Raw genomic sequence first — 7673 nt, 5'->3', positions numbered from 1 at the left:
AATGGGATGTGGGTTGTCCAAGGCTTGGGGCACGCTGGGCAGGAGAACGAAGGTGGCACGCCTACACCCTCCACTGTGAAGTATGAGGTGCAGTTGTGACCCAGGTTCCTGGCTGTGAGAATCCCAGGGAGACGCAAGTTGAACGCGCGCGAAAGGAGGAGCGCCCAGGAATAGGAAACAAGGCGTCGGGGACGCGGGTATCAACCGCTATGAGAGGCACGCGGCGCAGGGCGAGAGTGCGCGCGCACTGATGCTCAGGTTCCCGGAGCCTAGCTGCTGGCGTGACTTTCACTGCGGCTGCGCAACCGGCTGCCTGCAAGTCTGGTGTTTCTGCCTTTCCTTAAGTTCAGCCACCAGGACGTGTTTCTCAGAAGGGATTCATGGAAGCCAGGGGTTCTTGGGGATGCCGCGGCTCTTTCGCACCCTATTCTCTTCCCATCCTTCGCCTCCTGTGCCCCTGGCCCACAAGGCCAGAGACCAGGATGGATCAGAGGCTGGCGAACCGATCCAAGTCGCGACCAAGGGGCGCTGCGCTACCCAGAGGCTCTGGGAGAAAGAGGGAAATTTTTCCAAACTGAGCTGGGGGTTCCTTACCTCTTCCCCTCATAAAGTAACAGCCACCCCTTCTCGCACACAGCCTCTGGAGACTACAAGTTAGAACTACCTCCTAGGCAAACTCACCGGTTCTTAGAGCCCGCAAGGGTAGATGGATGGATTGAATAGGGTCGGAGGGTGGGGTGATCAGAGGAGGCTTGGAGCCAGAGGGCTAGCTGTCTGGATGTGATGGGGTGGGGGGAAGGGGAGTTCTGGTTGTCCCTGAAGCACTGTACCCATTCCGCAGCATCTCCAAGACCTTCCATGGGTCCTACCAGGTGTTGTTGATATATCTCAAAGAGGGAAGTTGAGGTACCTCCACACTGATCCCTGCATAATCAGATTTGCTGCCAAACACAGATGGATGGGATCATTTCTGCACGCAGCAACTTCTGCTTCATTCACATTAGGTCTCTCAGATCCAGCCATCTGGCCTGGCTACCCAGCATCAAGTGGAGCTTTGGAGCCATAAAGTCCTGTGCGTGAAGGGAGAATGAAGGTGGCATGCCTACACCCTCCACTGTGAAGTATGGGGTGCAGTTGTGACCCAGGTTCCAAGCTGTGAGAATCCCATCCCAGTCCTGAAATGAAGGCTGTCCATAACCGAGGGTGGAGGGTGGGGGGTTGTCACAGAGGTCACCCCGAGTCACCAGCCAGCCTGCAAGTCTGGTGTTTCTGCCTTTCCCTAAGTTCAGCCACCAGGACATGTTACTCAGAAGAGATTCTTGGAGGCCAGTAATAAATTTAGGCTTTCTTAGGTACTCTGTTCTGCCCTGGCCCGGTAGCTCAGCTGGTTAGAGCATCGTCCCCATGCAACAAGTTACTCATAGTTCCCATGCAATTCTGTCCCCAAGTTTTGTGTATTTGCTACCAAACCCCTCCCACTGCCTTTTCCACACTCTTTCTGTATTCTTCACTCATTCTGTGGATTCAAACTTGGTTGGCAATGCACTCTCTTCTCTGGAGACAGAGATTGGGTTTGACACCCTTCCCATCCTTAGCCCAGCCCCTTCCTCTATAATTCAGATCCAGATTTGTCTGTCCTACTCCTCTTCACACCCAATTAGTGCCCTGTCTGGGTCTGCCAAGATTAGGCCCCTACTTTGGACTTTGCTTTATTATTTGGCCTCACTTGAATGGACTTCCTTCCCCAAAGATAAAAGCCAGGGATTTGCTCCTTCCCATTCATCAGTCTTAAGAATTGCATCTATCCTTCATAAAACAGAGCCAGTAGCAAGGGTTCCAGGTCTGGTCTCCCCAGATCCTCACTAAATCTTACTGCTCAGGACTTGCCCTATTCCCCTGTCTGGGATTCTGCTCCCTTATAATATCCTCCCAGCCTCCACCCTGCACTGAATTGTCTATTCTGCTGAAGTGCCTATTTTTGGCCTGGGGCCTGGCTTTATAGCCCCCACTCTGGGTCTGGCAGTCACTGCTGTGACTTCAGGGATCCAAGCCAGGGCAGACTGGATAGGGGATGTGGGGCTCGCTCTGCAGCCTCAGCTTGAAATCTGCCCTCTGCCTTACTCAATCAGATGCCTAGGACTCCACCCGTTCCTTGCCTTATTTCTTCAAGTGCACCAGCTGCAGCGTAGTTGCTAGGCTATGGAAATCCATACCGTGTTTTTGTTCTTGCCAAGAACCTAAAATTTACTCTTTTTCTCTCTTAACCCGCCACCTCCAAAGTGAGATGTTTGAGGCATTTCTAGATACTAACCTACCCTTAACATTCCCCTCCGCCCCTGCTGCTTGGTCAGCTCCAAGCCCTTGTCTGGTTGCCCGATCTTCTGAGGGGAGGGGTGGTCTTGTCCCGTCCGACGAATCCCGGTCCTGGCTTTGCGGCCTTCTCTCGCCTTTTATTGTAGGTATGGTCTCCCAGGGTGGCGGCCTCCTCGTCGCCTGCCCAATGCGCATCACCCCTAGTTCCTGAAACCACTTTTACCTTCCTGCTCCAGCGCAGCTAGCGTTCCAGGTCTCCTCGTGCTGAATCCAGCCCTCTTTTTGCCCCTCTCCCTTGCACGTCGCTGCCAGGAAGCTGGGGGCAGCACACGCCTCCTCAGCAACCAAGCGCCCCCTTCCTGGTGCCCCCAGCGAGCCCAGGAACCCCAGACCGGGTCTTACTTGTTTCCACTGCATTAGGCATGACGCATTACTCCGTCTCCCGAGGAAGGATCCGGCCCAAAATTTGCGTGCCCCGCGTGCATTTGGCCTTGTCGTAGCTCCCCACCTCGCGGTTCCTCCTGCCTCTGCTAATCCAATCCGGGTTTTCCATACCCTTTCCAGATTGCCCCATTTCTTCCTTCTCTGGTCTTTTCTTTACTAAGGAATAGGGCAAAATCCGCTACGGGTCTTACTTGCGCCCTTCTCCCCCCCCCCCTCCCCATTACCCGTTCCAAAGCTGGGATCCAGCACCTGGCCTTCCCTCTCACCGCTTTCCCAGGGGAAGCAGCAAGAGGCGAAGGGGAGAAAACTCCAGCCCGGGTTTTCGGGCCGGCCCTCGGTGCGCCTGGGGAGGTTGCGGCGGCCTGTCCCGGGCGGTGGCTCCGAGCCGGGTTTTACGTGCTCCCACCGTCCCCCTCCCGGAGCTGGTGCGCCGGGGAGCGGAGCGAACAGGCGGCTTGTCATTGCTGGTGCCCGGCGCCGGCTCGGTCCGCGCGTCCTGCGGTGGCCACGGGCCCGGCCCGGCGTCCCCCTTCCGGCCGCCCCGGGGGCGCGACGCCGCCGCGCCCACTTCCAGCCGCGCCCCCGCCAACCTCCAAGCCGCCCGCCCCCCACCCGAGCCCCCGCGGCCACTGCGGGGAGCCCGAGCCGTCGGTGCGGGAGCTGTCGGCGCTGCGGCGCCCCCGCCCGCCGTCTGCCGAAGAAGCCCCGGCGAATGGGGCTGTGCGGGTCCCGGAGCGGTGCCGCCGGGCGGCGAGGGGCTGCAGGGGTGCCCCTGCTACCCCGTTAACCCTTCGCCCGCCGCCGCGCCGTCTGAGGGGGCTGGGAAGTCTCCTGGGCGCACACGTGCCACCTCCGTCGGGGCCGCGGAGCTGCGGGGGAGATGCAGGCCGCGGCCGGCGCCGCCTCGGGGGGCTCCGCCTTGCCCCAGCCCCCGGAGCACTGACACCGCCCCCACCCCGCCGCCTCTGCCGCCTTCCTCCCGGGGAGGGACGCGGACTCGTTCGCCCCCAGCCCCTAGCCGCCGCTGCCGCGAGGGGGCCGCCTTTAAAGCTGTGTGATCCGCTTTTTTTTTTTTTTTTTGGCTGGTGGCGGTGGTGCTTGGGCCAGGGAACGGAGGGGACACGAAGGCCGCCCTCGCCCCGCCACCCCTCATCCGTTCCCCCCCCCGTCCCGATTCCGGGAGATGTGCCGGGCGGGGGGTCAAGGTTCGCGGAGCCGCAGGAGAGACGCGCAGGGCCCAGCTCAGAGCGGCGCTGGACAGGTGAGTGTCTACGGACCCAGGGTGAAGGATACGCCGCACCTGGACCAGGTGTGCGGGCCGAGAGGGAGTCTGTCTGGGCCGCGAAGGGGGAGGGGATGCTGAAACCGTGGGTCATCGCACCCGAGCAGGAGGGGAGTCAGGAACGGCCGACACCTCACCCCCACCGGTGATGGGGCCGAGAGGAGCGGCCCCCACTGAGCGCCAGAGACTCGGGGGTACAGATGGGCGGCCGCGGGGACCCGGGGGGGTGAAGGGACCGCGAGTGTGCCCGCGCGCGCACCAGCCTTTGTGGGGAAGCGGCGCGGCGGTGTCTGCGTGTCCCCGGTGCGTGTGCGCGCGGGTGTTTGGCGCCCTGTTTGTGTAGGTGTCTGGGTGTGAGCGGAGAGGGTGCGTGTGCGCGCCGCGCGCGGGCCCCGGGCCTCTGAGGAGCCTTGTTGGAGGCTGGCACCACAGGATGCTGGGCTGGGGGTTGTTTTTCTTTGGGAAGCAGAGGCGCAGGGGATAGGGAGGGGTCTGTCTGGGCGCCGCTGTCAGGAAGAGTGGTGCAGCTCGGCAGCATCTTCGCTCCGTGGTACTCAGTTAAGCATGGGAAGCTGTCAGAATTGATCCTCCGGGATTCGGGCTTTGAGGACCAGCCTCCCCCTGCACCAGGTGTTGGAGGTTTTCACGGCCATCCTCCCATCTGAAGATCCTGGGACAAGAGGCTGGGCCAGAAGAGGGTGGGAAGTGCTGTGTGTGCTCCAGCCACAGCCAGAAAATGCCTTTCACTACACCCGTGGCCCCCATCTAAAGACAGCACCCAGCCTGTACACGGCCTCCACGCACATCCCTGTCCCAACTCTTCCAGTGTAGCTCAGCACCCAGCCCCATACCTGCCCAGCATCTCACTGTACCTTACTGGTCTGTCCCCTTTCCCCCAGTTGTGGCAGCTGCGTGGGTGTTCTTCTATCCTAGTCTTGAGGGAGGGCCCCCTTTCTTCTTGGCTTCTGCAGGACCCTGAGCCTGGGTTTGTCTGCCCACATCCAAACATGTGGTGTGCCTAGGGGAGCAGGGGGAGGGGTTCAAAATGGCTGCCAAGATGGCTGGTCGCCTCTCTGCCTCTCTCTCTTTCTCTACCTCTCTCTGCTTGTTCTGTTTCCTTAGCTGCTGGGAGTCACTGCCAGGAGGGGTTTGGACAGTGTGGGTACAGGTGTGTGGGATGCCTGAGTGTGGATGTCTGCCGTGAGCCTGTTGACCTCAAATGCTGCTTGAGGAGAGGCCTTGGTCTCTTCTCTCCTCAGCACCTCACAAGCTTGTAATTTGACCCCAGACTCAATCTCTTCACTCAGGCTAACAGCCTGGGGATTGGCTCCCTGCCCTTCTCTGGATCTCCTAGCCTTGGCATCCTGAATTGATCATTGGGGTGTCAGGGTGCCCCACAGAGGGTCCCCATCTGTCATCCTCTCCTCTTGCCTAGTAGCTAGGGACTAAGGACCATGGGTGGGCCTGGGTCAGGCCTAACTGTCAGACCAGTTGACTTCTCCTTCCTCCCCACTCCCTTCCCACTAATGTTGAATTTATTACTTAAAAGGGGGATAAAAAAGGGGAGAATAAGAGAAGGAATACAGCTTTCATTATCATATCGAGAAAATTATCCATGATTTTCCTAACTAGCAATTTGCCTGCCATGCCGTTCAGAACTGACTTGCCCATTAATTACAGAGATGAAAAATCATCTGGAAAGAGGACAAGGGAACTAATGCGATCCCTGGCTGGCGCTAATCACACCCATGCACTGAGCCACGTACATGTGTGTGCACGTATGAGTGCTAGCCCTCCTGCTGGCATCGCCACCTTCCTCTTCCCCTACCTCAGTGACCTCCTGCAGGGCTTCAGCCCACCCCATGCTTGGCGCTCCTGCTCTCTAATGCCCTGCTAGATGCTTGTCCCAGCCCCTACTCATGGGGAGTTGGTATGGGGCTTGATCACTGACTGGTGAGCTGATGCCTGCCCTTGGGCATGGAGATGGCGCCCAGTGTGGGGGTAGGGCAGGGAGCTAGGGACTGGGGCATCTGGGCTGTGAGCCCTGCAGGGAGGAGGTGGAAGGTGGGCGACTCAAAGCCCAGTTCTATTCCCAGCCTGTCCTGGGGATCCCCTTCTCCTGGGGATGGGAGCCCAAGGAGAACTCTGTGGGTATGTGGGGGAGGGACTGGCAGGTGCCTGGGCTGATCCTGAGTCTGTTTGCATCAAGGTCTGGGTTCCAGGACGGTAGATCTGTGTCTGAGCTGTGTCATCTGTGTCTCATGTGTCTGTCCTCCCTGTGTGCCCCAGCCTGGCAGGAGATGGTGAGGCACTTGAGCCCCAGTGTGGGCATCTGATTCCAGGCGGTTGTGCTGCTATGCCCTGAAGTGGAAAGCCATACTGGGGAACAGGAGCAGGATCCCTGCCACCCTCCCCTGGCCACCAGGAGCTCCATCATGGTCTTTGCCCCCTCTTACCTCTCCAGTCAGAGGGGTGGCCAAGGACATGGAAGGCTCTAGTTTCTGTGTGGGCTCCTCTCAAGGATCAGATTTCCAGATGCCAGACACTTCCCCTCCTCCAGGCCCCTTTGTGGGGAGGCAGGGGGAGGGGCTTCCAAGGTGGGAGTTCCCTGGGTCTGGACCGGGACCCGACTGCAGTGGCCCTGGAGGTGCATGCTTGAGCCACCATCCCTCCTGCGATGGGCCTTGGCCACCCTAATGAAAGAGAAAAGTGGGGTCCAAGAGTAGGAAGGTGTCTCTCTGTGCCATCATCATCTGTCTCTCTGCACCTGTGTGTACTTGTTCTGTGAGTGATTTAGATGGTGACCTGGCTAAGCCAGCTTGTGTCAGCAAGCTGGTCCTATGTTCATAGGGGTCTCTGTGTACTGGTGTTTGTGAGCTTTGCAGAGGGAGTGGCCATGTGTTTGGGTGTGTGTGGCTCCATGTGTAGTAGCTGTCTGCATCCTGTGTGCATCTGCAGGTGTGTGCCCAGGTGTGTGTACGTAGGGCTCCTTGAAATGAGACTGGGTCATCTCTTTATGCAATCTGTGATCATTTGCCAAGTGCCTTCTCCATGAGGTACCATGCTGGGGACACTGTGGGGACAGTGCCCTGGTCTTACCCTCATTGATCTCACAGTCTAGTGACACATAAGTGATTTCAGTCAAGAGCTTATATCACAGGAGTTGGGGAGAAGGCTTGTGTCTCCCTCTTCAGTGCAACCAGGGTCCCAGCTGGGGAGGAGCAGCCCCTGCATCCCAGCATTACAGTAATCCCAGGCATGGAGCATTCTGTGTTCCAACCCTGCAAAACCTTCCCCATTGCCTCTTCCTTCTCACTCCCTCTCTCCTTGCTGCTCCTCCAACATGCAAAGCATGATTCTACTCCAGGACCTTTGCACTGGCTGTCCTTCCACCAGGGATCTCTGACATCTAAAAGACTTGCTCCCGCCTGACCTGTGGTGGCGCAGTGGATAAAGCGTCGACCTGGAAATGCTGAGGTCGCCGGTTTGAAATCCTGGGCTTGCCTGGTCAAGGCACATTTGGGAGTTGATGCTTCCAGCTCCTCCCCCCTATCTCTCTCTCCTCTCTCTGTCTCTCTCTCCCTCTCTCCTCTCTAAAATGAGTAAATAAAAAAATAAAAAATAAATAAAAAAA

The 7673-nt window shown here is 58.4% G+C and overlaps 1 protein-coding gene across 4 annotated transcripts in view; it reads left to right on the top strand.

Moving 5' to 3' along the window:
* The first annotated feature begins 3105 nt into the window (after positions 1-3105).
* The window catches only part of ADGRL1 (adhesion G protein-coupled receptor L1), a 45637-nt gene continuing 41069 nt past the window's right edge, over positions 3106-7673 (top strand). For 2 of the 4 annotated variants that reach the window (XM_066272050.1, XM_066272046.1), the window contains exon 1: positions 3107-4018. The gene's annotated coding sequence lies outside the window, so the exon portion shown is untranslated. Of the gene's footprint in view, positions 4019-7673 lie in introns of all 4 variants that reach the window. The other 2 variants (XM_066272047.1, XM_066272049.1) reach the window with 2 other exon arrangements.

The sequence above is a fragment of the Saccopteryx bilineata genome, chromosome 1 (genome assembly GCF_036850765.1).
Source record: "Saccopteryx bilineata isolate mSacBil1 chromosome 1, mSacBil1_pri_phased_curated, whole genome shotgun sequence".
NCBI lineage: Eukaryota > Metazoa > Chordata > Mammalia > Chiroptera > Emballonuridae > Saccopteryx > Saccopteryx bilineata.
Note: the sequence above shows the minus strand (reverse complement) of the source record. Positions and strands in the feature narration are given on the sequence as shown.